Genomic DNA, 23,545 nt, shown 5'->3' with positions numbered 1-23,545 from the left:
ATCACCTATATTATCTGCTATAAATATTGGAAAGCGTAAATTTCAAGTTTTCATATGCTTAGTGTAGAGAAAATGCTGCTATCTGTAAAACAATAATCAAACACTTTTATCACATTATCCTCATCGTAAAAAAAAGTTATCCTTATTTGCACTTACAATGACGATGAGTTGAAATTCTTAAAATTTTTTTTTTTTTTAAATGAAGTTTTCTTGGTATCGTTATATACACTTTACATCTTCAGCCGACGTCATGTAGCATCAATATGTTCAATGTAGCGAAATGGACTTAGATATCGTAATCTGGTCAACATTAATTTTGTACGAGACACGGGGGAAGGAACCACGTCATAGTCGCACCAGGATTATACCTTATTGAAATGCTATTTAATAATTTCCGAAGCCTGCTTGTTGGAATTCAGTTCAGACCAACAAAATCATTTGATGACCAAAAAAAAAATAACATGTTGTTGCACCAATGTTGGCCCTGTCGTATATATTTTTTCATAAATTACATGCATATGGATATGTTCATTACATGATGAGAACCCAAGGTCCCTAGTGTGGCGCTATCTGTAGCATTCAAAGTGCGTCAATCCACTAGCTTGACGCCCCCTTTGTGGTCGCCGGAATATGTTAGGGTCTCCAGCTATACGTCTTGCATTGCTAATTCTTTTCTCTTAGATCAACAGCAGTATGTATTACATAAAGTCCGGTTGAGCGTAATTTAGCAATAATTCATTATCGCATCCTTTTACATGCGTGGCGCGTCCTTTTTTCCCCACTGGCAATCTGTAAACAACAACAACAATAACGAAATGCTGAACAGACTTTGTGATAGAGTATAAAAAAGTCATATCTCACCAATGCTTACTTACTTCATAATTACACCCCCATGTTCTACGCACGTTGTAATGGGACGGATGTCAACTCTATCCTTATCCATGTTATCCGTCTGTTCCTTTCCCCTTTGCCTATTCATCTATCCATTCATCTATTGTTCTATTTATCTATCCATCTGTCAATCTGTCAATCTATCTATCTATCTATCTATCTATCTGCTTACTTACCTACCTGTCTGTCCGTCTGTCTGAATGCATGTATGTCTATTTATATATTTCTAGTCTCTCTGTCCAGAGCAGTCAGTGTGGCTGTCGCTGTTCGTCCGTCTCGATGTTCCTCGGGGTTCATCACGCACACCCGAAGTGCCCTTAACGAGCATGGTAGGAGAGGTTCCCGGGGTTAAAGAAGCCTCTCAACTCCCTCCTCAGAACTTTGCCAGGTCCTCGAGGGGTGAGGGGCGACCCCGGATAAGAGGATACATGGGACATAGATGACTGCAGCTTTAAAGTGGGTGTGTCAAGTGCAACGCATCATCGGGGCACGGAAACATGCATGCAATTGGCGGAACAAGGGATAGAGTGGCATGTTGGGGGTTCACGGTCGAAATACGAGATCTTGTCCGGAAATAATGTTAATGGCGTAGAATTAAAAATGTATCAGCATTCCTCTTAATTCTTGACCAGTTGAGGGCGATTTTCCTTCAACACGCACTTCCCGTAGACACCTGCCCAAGTATGCTCAAGACTGGTACTCTTCAATGGATTGGGAACGAAAGAAGCGCAAAACGGCATAGAAGCACTAGGAGAAACACTCCCGCACACACACACACACACACACACACACACACACACACACACACACACACACACACACACACACACACACACACACACAACACACACAACACACAACACACAACACACAAACTCAATCAACATGGCTTACCAATCGTTGGCATCAATTTCAGCATTGATAAATATCATGAAGTCGAACAGAGGAATGATTCTACCTCCACGAATAATGTTTTACTATCAATGGATTCTCCTTCATTGTCTTGAGATTATCAAAAGATTAACCATTTTCCCTCTGAAACAGAACATGACATGCATTCAATCTATGAGAAGCCAGAGTCGTTTCTTAGAGAAGTCCCATAATTTGTTTTTCTTTGAGGTGAGATGTTCAATGGAAATGAAGAGTATAGAGGATTCTCCCAAAGCCTATAGCGCAAAATTTGTTAATTTTTCTATCTGAGCCTCACAGTAGCATATTTATGACGTCAATAAGCGTATGACCTTGCTCTGAGCAACCGTGGCTTTGGGACCTTGTATTATGCATCTTAGAAATAACGTTCATCCTTCTCCCCCCCCCCCCCCTTTTTTTTTTTTTTTACAATTTCCAATCAATTCAACCTTCTCGACATAGAGGCAGTACCTCAGGAATTTCACAAAGATATAGGTTTTCACATAAGAAGGGGGTTGCTAAGTTGGGGAAAATATCCCCAAAGTGACGATTTTTTTTGCGACCCTTGACAGTCTCACCATTTATGTACGCCTATCCTTCGACTCACATTTCAGTACTAGTTGGTGGTTAAATACCACGGGGACCTATGCACCAAGTGTTATGACTAAGAAAGTGCACTATAAAATAATGTCACGAGTAGCTCAAAGACTGTTAAGGATATTATTAACGCTCAGTTGTAACGTTTGTACTGAAGCTCTGGTCCTATTTGCAACTAGTCTAGACATATCAACTCTTGCAGTCCAAATGTAGCGCATTAATATTTTTTTGCGATGATTAATGAGACATTGTTCCCAAAATATTTGCGGCTGAACGTGATATAACTATTCATTGTATATCAAAATTGGTTGTTGTTGTGTTTTAAAGAAAAGCAGAGAGAAATTGGGGCCCTTTAAAACAAATGATTTGCCCCAAATATTATATTTGGCAATAATATAACATACATGACAATGAAAACGGATATGTGTCAATGTGCCTATTTTTGGACGCTGTTGAACCTTTTGTTGACGAGCACAGTTGCTAATGAGTCCTTCATAGTTACAAAGCGGTACTTAGATCGGTAAAAAGAGAAACATAATATGTAAAGAGCAGAAATAACGTTAGCTTGGCTTTTCTGTTGAATTATGATTATGGTTAAGTGTCACTAAAAACGGGTTAAGGTCGATAATTGGTTTGTGCTTGATTTACAAAATATGTTAACCTCTTCCGTTTTTAAACAGAGAGATGATTTAATGACATGAGATTCTTGTCAATGTCATATGCATTTAGTACTAAGATTAACCTTGTTTTCGAACAGTTGCGAGAAATCCAGATATAGCGCTGAAAGATTTTTTTTTTTTTAAAGACAGAGTTAGGTGTATAAAGAAAGACATAAAAGTATACAAAATATTCAACACATCATTATGGTAATTGACTTCATCATGACAGTGTCCAAGAAAATAGGTAGATAATAGATTGTCACGGTCAACAGCCTCACTAGTGAGATTGCAATCTTTCTACAGACTTCAGACTGCAATGTAATAAGAAAAGGGATGCTATGCAGCTGCGGCAAATTGCACACGCCCCCAATGTCATGACACCGTGGTCATCGATCAGGAGAGAGAGGAGAGAGTATCACACATTGCTCTTACCTCACTCAGCAAAATTCGACCCGTTGTCTCCTGGCTTCAGAAACTTGCCTTCGGCACTTGCGACGTGAGGAAAGAACTCAGGACTTGGTTACATTGGACAGCTATTTTGCATTTCTATTGGACGGCTATTTGACTTTCAGTTGCCATCTCCACAGGCTGGTGGCTGTGGAAGAAGAAGAAGCAGAAGCGTTTCTTCGTTTTTGTTTTTGTTTTTTAAATCAAAGATCAGAATATCAAGGCCAGACTTGGCTTCTCTGAGATATTGCAAAGAGAAGGGAAGACGAACAACAGAATGCCGTAAAGAATTCAATCTTCCATGAAGAATTCCACAAATCATATCTCAACCCAATCTATATGTGATTGAGTATTTCGGCATTATCTCATTCAAGCAAACCTTCGAAGGAGCTGAAATGAGGTCATTATCTATGTTGTTCAGTCTTCTATAGTGAAATGTCATTTGGGGTAATGCAAGAGTTTATTAGCAAATTTATCAGGGGAATATGGGGTAATTGAAAGAATATCGCAAAAAGTCAATTTTCGCATTACAAATCGCTCCAAGGCAAGGGGAAATCTTGGGCAACGGAATAGCGTACAAGGTCAAAGATGATGACAACGGTTCCTCATTGTCTCTGTTACAATGAGATTTTAAGAAGGCCCCAGCGCGCCTTTTATCTCTTCTTGGGACTCTGATTGAATTAGATTTCACCTCGTGTGATTTCACGGCTGATCTCCTTGGAGCGATTCTCCATGACGAAAAAAAAAAAAGGGGGGGGGGAAGCATTGACAATCAGAAAACCTCCTTCGGGAAACTGGGTCCAGAAAAAGAAAAAGTTCAACGATGATTTTTTTTTTTGATTGAGCAATACAGTGCTAAGTATTGTTATAATATTGTCCTTGAGCTAGCTGCTGCCACTCTGAGTTAACAAAATGTTGCACCTGAGTGCGTTCACATCTTACACGTCTATAGGGTTCACACATATCTGCAGGTGTGAATAAAATTCAGGGTGAGCATTATAGGTAAATACTCATGATGTCAGCCTTGTACAAAGCTTTCATCATTTAAAGATTAGATTTGATTAATATCAGGTCGATACAAAAAAAAGGATAAAATTAGAGCATATAATGATCACTGAACTACAGTAATGTTTATTCATTCTGCAGTGATTTGTTAGCATCGACACAACAGATTGCGTAAGACGTTACAGTTTTTTTTATAGATTTAAATGTTTTAACTCTTTCAGTAGCATGGACTCTGGGCAGCGTTAATAACTCTATATACAGAGCTTTCAGCTACAGTCGGGACTCTTAGCACGCACAGGTTTAATAGCATTTTTAATAGAACAGTGTGGAGGCAACGTGTAGCATGCGGAATGGATATCACCATTGTATAATTCCCCTCCTCCTCGACATAGCCATGCAACGATATGACCTTGAGTTTGTTTTGTTGATTAGACTATAACTATGTGACCCATCATCACGAAATACCGACAAAGTCGACAGAAATCACTTTTTTTTGGGGGGGGGGGATTTCTAATTTATCCTCTGTTATATCACATGTGTCCAAATTTATATCCCAAATCTGACTACAAAAATAGTTACATGACTTCTTACAAATATGTGCAGTTTTAAGAAAATTGTCTCTAACTGCGCATGCAGCCAAGATTCTTTGTGATCTGCCAATAGGCAAATTCAAAGCAACGTTATTGCTTTATGAACACCCAAAGTATATATCGGAATGGGATATTTCTAGTCTTTGAAATGCGGAGACGAAGTAGTCAAGATACCAAATTTACGACATTAATAAAAAGGAAACTAAAAGCCAAATACTAAATGTGTCAATTTTACACTAGAATAACAAATTTATACAGATTTATCCGCAGTAAGCAACGATTGCGACTTTAAAAGGGCATCGTGGAATCGTGCCACGTGAATTCACAAGTACGACAGCAAACGGTCCTGAAGGTTCTTCTATTGATCGCTTTGCTCTCATGCACACCCCCCTGGTGCACGTAAAGAGTCAGTGTGGATGAACAGAGAGCATAAACACGATAGAACATGACGCAAATATTTGCCATACAATATCATGACGATTTATGGACCCGTGTTTCATAGTGAGCCGGCAAGAAGAAATTGTAAAATATGTGTATTCCATTGTCACACTTCTGTCAGAGGGGAAAAGAAAAGAAAAAAACTTTGCAGCGTACCCAGGAAGCAAATTCTACTCAGGAACTTTTATACCGAAAACTACCAAATACAATCGTTGGCGAGAAACAGTGTGGGGTTTTTTTCTACATATTTTAACAATTGATTGGTAGAGAAGTCACGTCCGCGGACATGTCACCAGAGAGGACAACATGACTCCAGTTCATGTCCAGATTTTTGATAAAACAGATAATCCAAATGAAGCTTTAAGTCTTCTTTGTTTGTTTGTTTTTTTCCTTTCTTTTTCTTCCCCCTCCTCAACTTTCATCAAATGTGATCGAGGTCATGAAATTCAAGTTTCAAGTTCAAATTACATTCCGAGGCTAATTCTTTGGCACTGGGACATGATACGGTATCGCATTCATCAACCCTTGCATATATAGCAGGCCCTAATTATAGAGCCCCGAGCAAATGCTAGCATATCAATCAGGCCTATCTGTAGGAGTGAACGTAATAAGCAACATCATTTGAATGAAAGATACGTTCGAAAAATGTCATGTGGGATGTCAGGACAAACCACAGAACGGCATTAGTCAAGAGCACAAGCGGAAGACTAAGAGATCGAGAAGTAAGAAAAGAAGTACAGCTTGGTGACACTAAAATGGTTATATTTAACAAACGTCTAGGCATGAATTGAAATCATGTTTATTCTTGTAATAAATCCGCCCACGTGCTTTCTCTACCACTGCAAACAGCAGCTCTACTGTGGCACCCAAGCCTTATGTTTGATAGGAAAAAAATGACGAAACATCAATCAAAGAAGATGTACATAAGGTTGAATTTTGTGTGTTTTTCACAGATATTCTCCAGTAACTGTACTTTTTCGTTCTTCCTTAAGTCTCCTTTTTTCATGCATTTTCTCTCTCATTATTTTCAAGGGTGGCAATTGCAATATTATATCAAGGGGAAACGTAGAAACAAGGGGAAAAAGCAAACAAAATCAGAAAATCTATATCTGACGAATTCATCTGGTATTCCTGGTAACATATCACTTGTTTGTCTTTTTTTTCCGCCGATTGTGAAGGGATTTTGAGTTGTAAACACAATCATAATCACACACACACATACACATACACATACACACACACACACTCACACACACATACACATACACACAAACATACACACACACATACACATACACATACACATACACATACACATACACATGGCATGCACAGAACAAAAGAAAAATAACACAAAATGAGATGAAACAGCCATGGAAAGAGTAAGCTAATGGCTCAGGCAGTAATGTATACCTGTAAAACAACTCAAGAGCTGTAACATTTGAGAGATGCAGTTGAATGTCAGTTGGTCCATTACACAGCCAGCCATTAACTCATGTTGTTTTATATTGTTTTTACATTGTATATATCTCCATGGTTGTGATATGTCTCTCCTAATGACCACAGTTTCCAGTTTCATGCCTTTTATATTTGTTTTGTCTTCATTTGTTTTTGCTTTTTCCCCCGCAACACTTTTGTCAGGTGCGCCATCTCTTCCCGTTTCCCCTCTCCCGAGACTCCTCGTTTTTACCAGGGAAGCACTTCCCCCCAATGCCATTACGTCATGCTCAATTTCATGTTTGATTGGCAGGAGTCGCTCATACTCTCGCCGGCAGACTTCAGTGGCGATTTATGGGCAATCTGCTGGACTGCCTTCCAGCATTCGCCGCATCCTCCGTCCCCCCCCCCCTTTCGTCTTTTCCTCTCGCTCTCGCCATCGATGATCAGCGAGATGCACTGTCACTGCACGTTAGAGACACTTCAGACAGCGGAAGTGTACTGCATTACGTGCTCACACCTCTCTCTCACATTTTTTCTCTCTCTGCTGCCATCTACCCCCCCCCCTTCATATTGATCCTTAACTCAATCGATCAAATGAGAATCATAGGCTTTGTTTATGCAAGGGGCGAGTTTGGAAAGAGTGAAATTAATACTGATAGATGGCCATCCAAACATCCGAGTAGAGTGTAAAGTGATTGGAATAGCACCGTATGAACTCGGGACCAATAGTTGCGTGGAAGAAAATAATATTCTATGACACTATCACAGCTACTGATGAGTTATGCTCATTAACATCTACCAGTGGTATTACACAAAAATTGACAACCTTTCAGATAACTTTAACTTGTTGCGCTGTATATTCGCTGCAATGAAGACGTGATGGCTTTGAGAATTGCACATTTTGTTGTTGTTTGGGAGCCTCTAGTTCATCTGAAAATGTCAGCATAGTGTAATATCATTTTTTTTTAATTAAATTTTCCGTGTGTTTTGCCATTGGTTTGATTCTGACGTCAATACAGCACATGATCTGAATATATAACAACAAGTCTGTGATAAACATAAGCCTGTACACCTTCTTTGAAACCGACGAACATCGGCACACACCTGGCGAACCAGCAGTGAGAATATTCAACTCTCTGAGGGCAGAACCACTGGGATCTAAACATGGCCCTGTTAAGATTCCATCTCATAGAAGATGCAACGAAAGACAATGAACAATTTTCAAAAACAAAAAACAAAACAACCAAACAAACAAACAACAACACACACACAAACTCAAAAGACAATATTCTGATTTGACAGTGCCACTTTAAGCGCAGAGACATCCACTGATGCATAGCTCGCCTTACAAAATCCAATTATTCCGTCGCTGTGGTGGCGTCGCGGGCACTTTTCCTCTTTTTTTGAGGGGGGAGGTACTGCGGAACCTTTTCCATACGACAGTCAACTGCATGTAATGCAAAGACAATGTGGTAAGAATGGGTATTTTACTTCGCTTATTTTTCTTTTTTCCCCCTTTTTCTTCTTTTAGATTACGAAGTTTAGTGGAGAGTGTTGAATCATTACGGACACATCGAACCTGATGCGGCCTTACTTGATGGACGCCAATGTTGGCATTTCTCGACATTTTGCTAGTTTTCAGGTGTTGGAGTCAATTTGCCGGATGATGGAATCAGAGTGAGTTAAACGAACTTCAAGAGACTGCGATGCATCAGCGTTGGCTCGGGAAAACAAAGAATACCCATAACTGCTTGCATCACCATCATTTTTAACACAAAGACACAAAACACAACATTATAAAATCCCTCCCTCCTATTTTTCTGATATGTATCGTGTACGAGGGCTGAGTGCAAATCAAGCTACGCCGAAGCTGTAGTCCTTTTGTATTATTTATTGTATTGGTCAAATCAAATCAAATCAAATCAAATCAAATCAAATCAAATCAAATCAAATCAAATCAAATCAAATCAAATCAAATCCAAATCAAATCAAATCAAACCAAACCAAACCAAACCAAACCAAACCAAACCAAACCAAACCAAACCAAACCAAACCAAACCAAACCAAACCAAACCAAACCAAACCAAACCAAACCAAACCAAACCAAACCAAACCAAACCAAACCAAACCAAACCATTAACCAAACCAAACCAAACCAAACCAAATCAAATCAAACTTTGCGTATTTCTCTCCGGCTCCAAACTTTATTGAATGGTGGCATATAAGTTATGTGTAAATACAAAAAGTTAGCCCGTTAAGTTCAGAATTATTTTCGGAATTTGGTGATGACACCACGCAGTGGGAGAGCACAGTGTCTTCCGCCTACCTGTGCCCTTCCAAACTCGATACCACTTTGTTTCACAAACTACCCCCTCCTTCCGGGCACGCTTTCCCTATTATAAGGTGATCATGTCACGATATCATACATCCCGGATTCTGCGAATCTCGATATTAGCAAGGTTATGGGATATCGACCCTACGCGTGTCGGGAATACAGCGAAGGAGATAAATATACAATGTTGACACTTTTCATTGTAGGTGAAAAAGAATTAGGCCCCATCCACATGATAAGAATGTAAAATATAACTGCTGTCCCGGCGGGATTTCTCTTGCAGTCACTCTTCCAGGGAGTTGTTGTTGTTGTTGTTGTTGTTTTTTTTGGCCAGACGTGGCCACATGTTGTGCTATTGAGCATGTGATGAAAACTTATTGTTGTCCCATGTAGTCCCCCGTGATGATGGAATGTATCTTTATGATCGGAGCAGAGTTAACATTGTAACACTCTCTTTTGACGTTGTTTGCGATTTCTGTGGGTATGTATAGTTGATGTGTATGAATTGTTGATCTGTAAATAATTGATGTGCATATTGTATAGGGGATAGATGCTTCGGTATAGCGTTGTAGCGTTGTTCGGCGTGCGTTTCAGTGGAGGAATATAAGGATATCAGTTGGAGTTTCATTATAGACCGGATGACGCAAAGACGCAAAGCATTAAGTCCAGTTTATCCAGTATTTAATGATCCGGTTTGATAACGTCATGTGTTCGGTGCAACCACTAGCAGAACTAGGCATATTCACTTGTGTATGCCATCACAGTGGAATGTGGTGGTTAAGTTCTATCGGTAGTCTGGAACAAGGGAGGGTCGTGAGTTTGTTCAGTGGAGACTGTCAAACTAAATTGCCCATTTTCCAAATAAACCTCTGCTGAAGGGTTTCCAGGTGTTAACCCTTTGTTTACTATGCTGATTGGCATAGAAAACCTCATAGCATTAATACACAGTCCGAAGTCTGCTGCACAGAAAGGGTTAAAGGAGGGATGTAGTGGAAAAGTGCATAATTTTGTATCTTGCACTACTGTTTGCCCTTTCTAGGTGGTCATGCATCGGCAATTGCTTGGCACACGTGACACTCGTGTAAACTCGTGCTGTGTAATAAAACTCATGCAGCATGATTGTTAGAGTTTGTATGTAGTGTAGCAGTACTACTGGCCTTCCAGTGTTTGGTTTTCAAGGCGCCTCCAGTTTTAAGCGCAGCGCTACTGAAATGGTCCTCACGCTACTGTTATCGCCGACAATAATGCGAGAAAAGCCAGCGGAAGCGATGTCCTCATGAGATCTGCGAGCAAATTTTTGTTTGTTTTTTTGTTTTAGATGAGTCAGGGGAAAAAGTCAGATATTCCTGTCACAGAACAAATTGTTTATAAAATTGCTAGAATTGCTCATTACCTCACATCAATGCGAAATATGTAGAGCATAATCTTCGTCGACCAGTGTCTGTTGATTGATTTTGCTTGTGAGATAATAAATTGAAGGAACTGGGACGGATCTCCAAAGACCATCTCGTCGGGGGCTTGCCTCCCGCAAGTAGCTGGACTCTGTTTCATGTGACGCCCCTCTCCTCGCTTCTCTTGCAATTCCTACTGGGAGTGGACCTCTGACATAAGCTTGGCAGAACGCGGCCGCACAATCCCTGCGAAGCAGCTACTGAAAAGGGGGAAAATCCCGTGAAATTTCCATGTCATTATGACATTACATACTATGCACAGAGAATGTATGTCATTCTTTACCGTGGATGACTTTCCACTTCAGACAATCTTTTTTTACCGGTGTGAAATGGGATCTGAGGCGACATGAAGGCATACACGCACGGCGTGCTGATTTCGTCGCAGCGCAAAGCTGCCGTCGAGCTTTGTCAAGCCCAATTTTGCAATCAGCGTGTCGCTGCCTTGTGCGTGAAATATTAAAGTATCCCGGGGGAGCATTTGATTTTGTGTTCATCCCGACAATCAAGCAGTTATTTGAATCAAGGCTTATCGTCATTCGGGGAAGGGGGGTTGAAATAGGAGAAATGAAGATCGGAGGAACGAAATTGCCTTTGCCTGTTTGCATCCTCTTTTAAAATGTGCTCGTGCATTCATTGCGATTACATCCAATCTGAACTCATTATCAAACGTAAAATACTTACTGAAAGTTGATGCGAGAGGTTGTAGACTGGCATGAGTGTCTGAGTATTTACTGGCTAAGTTTTCATCCACAAGAGAATAGCTGGCAAACCCGTGGGCGTGGAGTTCATGGACCTTCACGTTATCATACGCGCATCAAGGCTCATCGAAAAGTTTGAAAGGTATAAACTCTTCGCAAGTTATCCCAATTTCACTGAATTCGGAAAAGCCTAGTGCATACCCCAAGGTGAATGAACGTTCTCGAGTGTTAAGATCAAGATACATATCGAGTGTGAGACTAGAAATTCAAATTTTCTGTTAATTTCAGACTGATTTTTGCCACCTGCAACGCATTTGATAGAGATGTATGCGATTTAGGATTTAAGTGCATTCTGCATGTCTAGATGTCCACACTGATACGCACCATCAAAATCGCTGAATTCGAGGGCAAAGTTTCCTTGCTCCTTCTGCACCTGCACCAACATAGTCTACCCCCCCCCCCCGATAGGTTTTTTTTTGTGTATGTGTGTGTGTGTTTGTGTGTGTGTGTGTGTGTGTGTAAAGACTAGCAAAGAAAGGGCTTTACTTCATCAATTGTTTGGTTATGCAATGTCTTTTGTTAATCATGTTAGTAACACGGAAACAACCAATTCTATACCAATGTCTTTCGTTAATCGTATTAGTACTTTAGCCGTGATTGACAGATGTTACTGGCAGAATCTTGGTTTTGAAGATTCGGGGTTTTTTTTTTGTGGGCGTACCCAAGTAATCTTGAGAAAAAGAGTAAAAGTATTCATATGAAATATCATAACATGGCACATATTTAGATGTTACTCTTGCCACATAAGTGATGATCAGGGTATGATAAATCAACGCAAGTCAACATGCGTTTGCGTTACATAGTTCCTGTAACGTGCATGGCGCTCATGTTGGAATACGCTGTAACAGTAACCTTCAGTAACAGTCATTATCTCGTTATCACACTTTACTGCTGAAGTCACATTGTATTTCATCGTGGTTTCTTTGATTTACGCCTCCAAGAATAGTGAAGACAGGGGAAATCTGTTTTGTTGTACTTGGTTATAATGTTGCCACGCACGATACACATGGACGAGGTGAAACACAGGACTTGATAGTCACCGACTCCGAGCCATTCACAGCCAATTTCTTCTTATTAGACTGCAAAACAGTGTGAAAGACATGAGGCGAAGTGGGATCTGTTTCAAACTGAGTAGAATAATGAAATAAGGTGACACCCTATAATGATGCGCAGCGTCCTAATAAATCACGAAAGTCCTGACCTCGACTCTGTATAGCGCGGTGATTTGGATCAGTAGGTATCATGGCGCGTCTGCCTCCAGGTCCAATTCGATTCCCAAACCTCACTGAGCAATGTTGTGTGTAATCATCTATCTCCTCTACCAATAGGCAAAACACTCCGTCCCTGTTACAGGACATGAAATGCACGTCCCGTGTGTGCATGAGAGATAGAGTCACAACTCAAGCAAGCAAAAGAACCCTCTTCATTCATTCATTGTAAAGAGCTGGGTGCATAACTCGGTAAAGTTGGTCCCGTCTCACATCCAACTCTACCCCTTGGAAGACCAGCTAGTCAGTGGCGTATCTGGGGGGGGGGGGGGGGGGGGGGTGGCAAGGGGGGCACGTGCTCCGGGCGCCACTCCTTGGGGGCGCCAAAAACGAAAAAAAAAAAAAAAAAACGGAAAAAAACCCTCGCCCGGAAGGGTGGGGGTGGGGGAAGGGGGGGGGGGCAGAAAACCAAATCAAACAAGATAAGAACAAAACATGATGATGACGCGGACAAAATGACAATGTCTCTTGTGTTCACACATGTCATTTTATATTTAGCAGGCAAAATGTTACACGGCACAGCGGCTGCAAATAATGAAAACTGTGACGTCCCGGCGAGGTTTTTTTTTGTGTGTGTATGTGTGAACAACAATAAATGTGTGAACAATAAACACGGTCATTTTTGTCCGCGTCATCATCATGTTTCGTTCTTATCTTGTTTGAGTTGGTTTTTCTGCGCCCCCCCCCCCCCATGTTCGAAACCGTTGGCGCCCTCTTTTGATCCAGTCGGCAATCGCTTCAGAACGAAAGAAATTGCAGCCGCTGCAAAGTGTAACATTTTGCCTGCTAAATCCACACAAAATGACATGTGTGAACACAATAAACATTGTCATTTTGTCCGCGTCATCATTACGTTTTGTTCTTATCTTGTTTGATTTGGTTTTTCTGTGCCCCCTCCCCCCCCCCCCCCCCCCCGCCCCGTATGTTCGAAACCGTTGGCGCCCTATTTTGATCATTAGCGATCGCTTCAGAACGAAAGAAATTGCAGGCTGAAGAAAACTCCAGCGTTTCCTTTGCAATAATACAAGAAAGTTGACTCTCTATAACTTATATATGCCTCTCTACAACTTATATACGCCTCTCTCCAACTTACATATGCCTTTTATCAGTTAGCAACCATAATTGCAATGATACAAGAATTGTGACTCTCTATAACTTTAATGCCTCTCTACAACTTATATATGCCTCTCTACAACTTATATATGCCTCTCTCCAACTTACATATGCCTTTTATCAATTAGCAACCATATTATTATTGAGAATTATACGATATCACTATTTGCCAACCTAAGTCTAAAATAAAAGGAGCTCACTCGCTGCGCTCGCTTGCACTAACTCTTATGCTTTGTGATTTTTTTTCAGTTTGTCAGTATACATGTATATCACCATTCATAAATCCAGCCGGACCAGCCATCATATCATAATGTTAATAATTGCTTGAATTATCAACCATATATTGAAGAGAATCTCGTACTTCCTATGATTATACGAACATGCTCAGAAAATGCTCACACTAATTTGTAAGCTTTTGGATTCAATTGTCGCATGATCTGTTATTTTGTATACATGGCAAGCCACCATATAACAGTGTACCAGCATTGTATGATTTACAAGTACAACGAACTATGAGATAAGTGCAATGTTTCCTACACAGAAATATACAAATTTCGGCTCACTCGCTCGTACTAATTTAGAGTATTTTTTCAAACCCTCAATTTGTTGGTATAAATCGTTATCTCTAAGGCCGTCACTATATTTTGATTGGAATTGTAAGATTTAATGACCAAAAAATGACAAGAATTCCATGTTTTGTAAGCTGAAATACACAAATTTTCGGCTCGTTCGCCAAGATATATCAAAATTTATTACATCTAAATCACCCTCAACAATTAAACATTTTAAGTGCTTGAAGAAGCATATAATGACTAGTATTGTGGACTTTTTTAAAGTCCCTACCGGGATGGGTTGGGGTTGAACACTTTTTCAGAAAATAGGGGCGCAATTTTCGCGCTTGCCCCGGGCCCCGTTTTCCCTAGATACGCCACTGCAGCTAGTGCGGCTGAATATGTGTGCTATCCAACCATCTCCTCAGATGGAAAATGACACGAACAAACTAACAAACAAACAAACAAACTCATAGGCCTAATAAATCAGGTGGAGCATCTATCAACTACGCAACCGCTGCGCCCTAAGATACTTTTAAGCCTGTCATATTTCCGATGTGATAGGAGGTTGAATGTTTACGTTGTTGGTGCTTCTTGTTGTTTTTGCTGTTATTGTTATTGTTATTGTTATTGTTATTGTTATTGTTATTGTTATTGTCATTGTTGTTATTGTCGTTGTTGTTGTTGCTGCTGTTGTTGCTGCTGCTGTTGTTAGGACGAAATTGAGCTCGCATTAATAGAATCTCGGACATGGCGCGCTGCTCTTAAAATAATGTCATAGCTGCTGTCATGGCTGATAACAAATGGAATTCTAAAGTGATTGATGACATATTAGATTTACTAGAGAGAGAAAAAAAAACGGGATTTAGTTTAACGAGCCACAGCTTATTGCGCTATTTGAGCTGGTATCAAGACCAGAGCTGTTCGTGGTAACCTCATATCTCATTTAAGAGATACTGAGGGACGGATAGGTCGTGGTTATCTACTCAGAAGATTGATGGCAGTCTGTCCTTTTCCTTTGTCCACTATAGAGAACGAGATTCACTCGATGGGAATAGACCACGAATGAATTCACTGCATTTACCGTAATCCATTTTGGTATGTGTGGAGTGTATTCACGCAAACAGTAAGTGGTATACATCTTAACGTGCTGGACCTCACACAATAATTTATCTTTAATTATATATATATTTTTTAAAAACCTCAACAGACACTTAAGCAAATAGAAATGGAGAGAGGTAAGGAGAAAGGAAGAAATGATGCATGCTTTATGTAATTGCTAACATGGTTATAATTCGCCATTTTATTACTTTGACTTTGACCACTGGGCTCCAATCGAAACAATTGAAGAAGTGGATAATGATTATGGACATAGAATAATGCAGTGTGTTACCATCTACCTAAGATGAACAGTTTCAAGTTGGCCCAATCGTCTCTTTTTTCTTTCGCTACAAAAATGTCATCTGTTGCTAACTATTACTTATAATACCCGACAGTATGAATGCAATATAGTAGCATTGAAATTTAAATCTTACTTCAGGGGAATATGGGGAATACCAATGCTTTTATTAAAGAGTATGTAACGTGTTTGCATCCAAAGCAGTTCAACCGTATAAAGAAAAATAACATGTTTACATGTGAAACATATTGCCAGATATAGTAGTCAGTAATAATGACAATACCCATGATACACACACACGCACACACACACACACACACACACACACACGCATATATATATATATATACATATATATTCATACCAGGAACTATGCAAGTAAAGATATTGTTCCAATCCCTAACCACCTATACATCTATGTGATCCCCTGATAAGCGTCCTGTTGATGTGGGTGTTTTTTATTCTTTATTCAGATTTCATTAATTGATATAGAATCACATTGACAACGAAACAATAACAAAAGATCTAAATGCATACATGCACAGCGAGAAATTACACAGACGCACCCAAAGATGTTGGATTCAGCACATTGTTAACTAGCGCCACCTTCGAACGAAATGAATGTTAACTTTCAAATGGAAATAATGGCAGAGGTGTGGATAAGGGTTCTGTACATAATGGCCCGCTGTGGAGATATAAAGAGTCTGTAAATGTGATCAATTACCAAATAACAGTGGGTTGTTTTTCTTTTTAGGGAGTTATAATGGGGAATTGCCTCTGCAATCTACGAGCCTTGGTTCCTCATGTTAGCCAACTTTAATTTACAACTTCTTTTTCCTTAACGACAAATTATCAAGAATACATACTGTATTATTAAACAGATCCAGTATCTGCGTGACACATACGTGTGTGCATTAGGTTTTATCTACATTAAAAAAAAACCCAAATCAATATTTTGCAGCATATATTGCTGATCAACATCGTCAGCTAAGCTGATTTCGTCAACATTCAAGTCAGTCTTATGAAAATCGTGTAATGTGCTCTTACGAACAAATTATAACACTAAACATCTGACCAGTGCCATCATTATCCATTGTATGTTTTTCGAGAAATATATTTTCTACTGCCTCATCATGGACTGAAAACCACGGTATGTTTCAGGAAAGCGGTAGATCTTTTGTGATTTCGTGCAGCTCTATAAATTCGCTAAGTTGATCCCTCAAACCAGTATGGTATGGTTTGGTATGGTTTATTAAATGAAATGTTCTCGCAGCCAAAAGGCTGAATTGCAACATTTGTTCACACAATACATAGTTGATAAAAAAAGAAAGTATTTACAATTGTCAAATTTAAAAAATAACAATTGACATCGTTTATAACATTATTCACTATAATTTTTTTTTACATTCACTACATTCAACACACTGTACGTGACGAAAAAACATTGTATTCACATCTTTCCCCTCCCTCTCTCTCACAAACACACACGCACGCGCAAACACAGGTACACTCATAAACACATACACACAATCATCTCTTCATTGCATCCAATAAGTGACTCTCACACACATAAACACATACAGACACTACAAATTCTCATTCTCCCACCACACGGCATTACTGATTATAAGACAGTGTACATTCGTCACACTTAAACTGCATTTTGATCACATAATGTTTACAAACAGTTTAATGTACACTGTAGTGAATGTTTACAAATATTGATGAGAGTACAACAAAATTATAGATTCTGCATCATAAGATAATATGATGTGGTGTGATATCGTAAATTATGCCTAATATATTCTCATATACTCTCGTAATTATCTCCGGGAATTAAAAACAGCGTCAAATGAACAAATTCAAAATATCAACAATTACCAATGAAAAAAAAAAAATGGGTGCGCAAACCTGTTGAAAGGTTGTATGTTCTCCAAGTAAAGTAATATTCGTAGGATATTACTTAGCAAAAAAAAAAAAAAAAATTGTGGCTGCCGGGGGTAAGTGAAAAGGAAGAGAAGGAAACATTACCAATAAAAATGTATACATATATTATAAGATTACAAAAATAGTTATGTATTGGTCATTCTCAACATATCAAAAATATTGCACTGTTGTAAATCTTCCAGTACATAGATAAAACATATGTTTTGACTAATGATTCACTGGAAAGTGCACTATTCTGGCATCTCAGATATCCTCGATTGAAGTGTATTATCACTTTTACAGGTCGACGCTCGAATTACACTTACACTGTGTCCAGACTGTCATGAATATGTAAATATGCAAATTAATGTATGCATGATTCGTTCAGGACACCCACTAGGTGGGAAGCTTCCAGAGTTTCTAGATTACAGACACATGGCGTAAAGTTGGCCCCTGTTGATTCCTCATAAATTGGTAGTGATAAAATAGCTTTCTTGTTGCTTGGTGTCACTGAATGACGCATGTAATGTTGATTGCCAACATCTCCTCCTCGAGGCTAAAGACACACAGGCAAAATTGCCAATGTATTTACTATTGACGCACGTAGTGATACATTCTTTACTTTTCATTCGACACTCACTCAAAGTTTCAACGTTGTGCATTCCCATAGGAGTATTTTGCTGACATACTACGCGTGGAAACCTGCGTCGTCCGATTCGTGGAACTCGTAATGTACTTAAATAATTACGTAATGTTTACTCGCATTGTGACTCCAAGGATACAAGAGAGTATCATGTTGCTCGTATATTTGCTTCTGAGACAAATGAGAGCATGTAATGCAAAGAAGGACAAGATGCATCAGAAACATGAGGGGGGGGGGGGAGGTAACAGAATAATGAACACACTCTAATTGGAAGACGTGAAAATCGGAGCAAATCATTTTTGTCCTCTCTTCCATTTTCCTCTCTCTCAATTGCTCTCCCAGAATTCCTCTCTCTCCCTCTCTGCGTGTCTTACTCGCCTTTTATTTTTCTTTTCTTTTTTACAAAAAATAAAAATAAATGTATCGTGAAAAGGTAAAATGTGCTACGGTAATTGAGCAACTGCGAGGAGTCAGCTGGGTAAAGGATAACTGATGGCTAGCCTCTTCGTCGCCAATATGCAAACAATGAAATCTCACCCGTTGTCTTTTTGGTGTCTTCCTCTCCCGAATAGAATGACGAGGGGAAGAAGTGAGAGAAAAGTGAATATATTAAAGCCGACAGTGTCGAGGAAGAAAAACGAAATGCGACACGTTCGATACCCAGAAGCATGCTTTCACATCATTACTCACACGAAGGACAGAGTGAGAGAGAGAGTTTGAGAGAGATACGGGAGGGGGAGATAGAGAGAAAGGGAGAAGTGGAGCATAAAAGGAAATTCGGAAGGGAAAAGAGACGCCTTTAACCTTGGTTTAGGAGCGAAAGGATTAAGCAAGCATGATTAGCACTGCGTGTATGACAGGCGCCCCCCACCAAGGTTTATTGATCTTAACACCCTCTGTGTCATTCCAAACCTTCTCTTTACCTAGCAAGAAGTGCAGTGAAGTAATTGAGTGATCGCTTTTCATGTCACGGAGGAAGGAAGGACGAAGAGCCCGTCTACCTTAATATTACCCCGCTTTTTTTTCCAGAAAAAAAAAAGCCCGCGAAAAAAAAGGAGAATCTCTTAGCTCCTGCAAGGCGGTCATCGTTATTGTAACCCGGCAAGATGTTTTCGTACATTTACATAAATGTTGGGGGTGTTGGGATCCGAGTTCGGGGATTAACGGACGAGTTTTGAAAGTATTTCGATTTTACTTTGGCAATGCATTATCTCCTCTGACACTAGGGATTTGATGATGGTATCAAAGCTTTACATTGTAATTACACAGATGAATAATGGTTGTATGCCGCATATAATCATCTCGTATCAGTCTCATCCAACTGCACAATTAATGGATTAATGTAGAAGGGAATGTTTTCAGGCAATTCGTTGATGGTTTAATCCTTAGAAGATATCATCCCACCCTAAAAAATGATAATAGAAAGAACAAAAACATAAGAAAATACAAAATGTGTCCGCACTGGGGATAACATAGTGCAGAAGATTCCGACAACAGAGTGCTAACCGAAAAGGAGGACTAAACCTATTCCTATTTCAAACAATTCCTCGAGAAATTGACAGGTATGATTTACAGTGCGTTTGCATTGAATGTGTGTTAAGCTTTTGCTGTTCGTTCGTCACTTTCAATAAAAAAATGTTATCAGACATAATCACTTACTGCCCACTTCGGATGATAGTGCATGTTTGTATTTTTTTTATCCCACCACATTTCTACCTCCTTAGCACTTTTATATCCATGATACCCATATCATTATCATTATTAATAAAAAAAAAAAACGTACTCTGAACCGCAAGTCCCTTGTGACTGTACAGTTATGCTACAGCTATAGTTCTCACATCATGACACTTTCAGGTATTCGAAACGCTCGTATATAACTTAATATCAACGCAGTTCTGAGTGGTAAAAAAAAGCATGAGGATTATTTGTGAGAGTCGCCTTTCAAAATAAAAAATGAAAGGTATACAGACTGAAGGTTGATTGGAGTCCGATGACAACAGCGAGGAAGATGAAAATACCCAGGGGTGGTTGTTTGGCACTCCGTTTCACAGTTGATCGCCTGCAACGGGCAGCTCTTTGGCGCCAATCCGCGTCACCACTGTCTCGCGGGAGAAGGCGAATGTAACGACGAATGCCCTAATCTCTTCCGTGACACGTGCTTTTTTTTTGGCCAAACAATACAGAAACAAAACAACAAGGAAACAACGAAGAAATCCATGAGAGTCCTAATCGTCATTGACGAAGGAAAACACATTTAGAGTGAGCACCTTTCTTTCTTTTTTTTTGCGTATGTCATTAAATTATCAGCGACGATTTACAGTTTCGGCGCTACCAATCCATTTGTTCATGAGAGGTCGGCACCCTCTGCCCAACCTCTTTATTTACTCCCTGTTCGATAGATTTGACTGCTGGTGTAATTGACCACGAACGGTTGATGGTGTTTCTGGATACTTCTTATGTGTCAGAGAGCCTCTGGGAAGACCAACCCCTGCCCATTCTCATTTCATTTTCGCGCCAAGTGTTACTTTCGATAATTACTGCTTTTGATTGAATTGAAACGACCTCGATGTAGAAGACTCTTGTATAAAAGGAAACTACAACCCCAGCAAGACGCTACACCGTGTTATTACTAACCACGGAGGAATAGATACTGAAACATGACCTTTTGACATGAAGTATCTCCCAGATAGGACCCAAATACCTCTCTCATTAGTCAGGGAATGTAGGATCTAATCGTGCCATCAACACATGTTATTCATTATTGCAACCTATTCTTTTAACATTTTTCTTTTTGTTATCAAACTCACAAAAGCGGAAAATATAAAACTATTTTCAAAGATGAAATTCAAACTGAGACGTAAACCCAGAGACATCTAATTTACATGAACTGGGAAATGTCAGTTTATCAACCTAATATCAAATCAAAAATGCAAATGCTTGGAATGTGTGGCTTTAATACCAACAAACGCACACAGTGTTGTGTAAAAATGTTCAAATACATATTCATGATATTTGTATCAAAAATACATGGCATAATTGAAGTTATATTTAAACCAAAAAAAAAAATGTATACTGGGTAAAGCCTAAATAAACGTATAAACCAGAAATGTATACTATATCTTCAACGGATATAGAGCCCAATTCTTTGAAAGGGAGGAGTGTGAGCGAGATAATGGGAGTTTACGCACAATCGAACAGCTTTTTCTTTTTTTTTTCTGGAGAACAGTGAGACAATTTAAGTCACGCTCAATGGCTTCCGACCGGATCAAGTTATCTAAGACAAGACAAGATATTGTGAAACATCAATAAGGTTTGGTAATGTACCACACGAAGCTTATGCAATCATCCCATGGATACAATATCTTCCAGTGATGTGATTTTTCCAAGACAATTTCCCATCTATAACGACATCAAGGATATTGATTGGGGCAAGTCTGGAAATATCATTATCGTCTGCATCTTTCAGCATTTTTAATATGTGACAGCTTCATTTTACAGGAGTGAAACATAATTTTGTTTTCCTTACATTCATTTGTAATTTGTTTGATTTAAACCAATCAGGAACTTTACACAGTTCATTATCAAAACAAAAGATGTCCCAATATACTTTCTTGTGGCACCCTCAAACGAAGTCAAACGTTAAAGGTAAAACATCTGATTTGGCGCCTTTTAGGCTGGTGTATTGACTTCAACCACTGAGATAGTTTTCAACCCAACTTTGGAGTATACCATTAATGCGGTGAGGTAGTGTTCAATTTTGTGTAACAAAATACTACCATGGTCTTATGAATCATATGCTTTTAACAAGTTGATGTGAATGGCCATTGAGGCGTGTTTCTCTATCCAAAGCTACTGTAATCTGTTCCAGGTCGTGTAAAAGGGCTGATTCAGTCGCTCAGGGTTATCGGAATCCAAACGGCTCTTTGATCAAAGCGTTTTTTTTATGACTGTTACTTTAACAATCTTTTAGACGTGATACGTTCGTGAAATTTAGAGAAAAACATAAGGAGAAGCGAGATTGCTCCTGTAATTTTCTAGGAGCTGTTTATCGTTTTAGAACCGGAACAGCTTTGTCTATACTTTGAGAAGTCTCGGAATGTGCCTGAGTAGAGCGAGATATTAAAAACCTGGCATAATGGCCTAGCAATGCAGTGAATGGTTTTCTTGATGACTCACGGGAAGATGAACTTGTTCAGACTTAAGGATTAGAACCAAGCTCCTCTTCCACATGAAGAGAAAGTAAACATGCAATGTACATTTGCTGCATTGCATTGTTCGTAACAAAAGGATTTTAGTCATATCATTTTTTCACGATTTAAACCCACTTGCTTTGAAAATTTGTTTGCAATCTTTATTGTATGCCAAGTGATCAAATACATGTGTAACAGGATGTATAGCTGAGATACTGATATCCCGGATTGACGGTTGTTGCTTTAATACACAAAGCAGTATGACGTACTCATTTTTCATTTCACTATGGCGTAGGTAAGTAATAGATCACTCTGATTTCCCATCGCATTTCGTCGATATGGGAAATAAATTCTTCAAATGAACAAGGAAATGTTGTGGATTGCAAAACATTCTCATCAAGGGAGATTCCATTAGACGTGGTAAGTGCATCTCTCAGGAGGGATATGAAGATTTGCCCAAAAGTTGTGGGATTAAAATTCTTAGAAAGAAAATACCTGGCAATCAGATCGTTTACAAAGCTGTTGGCTTAAAATTCTAAGAAAGAAAATGTATCTGCAAATGAGATCACATACAAAGTTATGTGTTTGTATGTTTGTTTTTGTGTGTTTGTCTATTATGTTTGCCTATGTGTGCTACATAAACCTGTCAGCAGAGAGGGATAATTGAAGCATGTTGAATCCAAGACAGGGTTTAGAGATTTACTAAAAAGTAAAGGGCTAGTATCAATCACAAGATTTTTTTTTCTTTTTATTCATTACTTATCTGTAGTCATTGGTGTTTTGGCAAAACATCACGGACTTGAGTTTCCCCTCATAATATGAGTGACGTACTTGTCAAGGTCGAAGCGGGTCTGAGTTCTAACGCCCAATCCTTTAAAACAACGTGGGGAGAATTCACCCACACTCGGAAATTAAAACACAGGTCGCCAGTGGCCTTA

Source organism: Diadema antillarum, unplaced genomic scaffold, assembly GCF_040938485.1.
Source record: "Diadema antillarum isolate AM-2024a unplaced genomic scaffold, OU_Dant_1.0 seq00000693_RagTag, whole genome shotgun sequence".
In the NCBI taxonomy this organism is placed as follows: Eukaryota; Metazoa; Echinodermata; class Echinoidea; order Diadematoida; family Diadematidae; genus Diadema; species Diadema antillarum.
The sequence above is the reverse complement of the archived record's forward strand: the minus strand, read 5'-3'. Positions refer to the sequence as shown.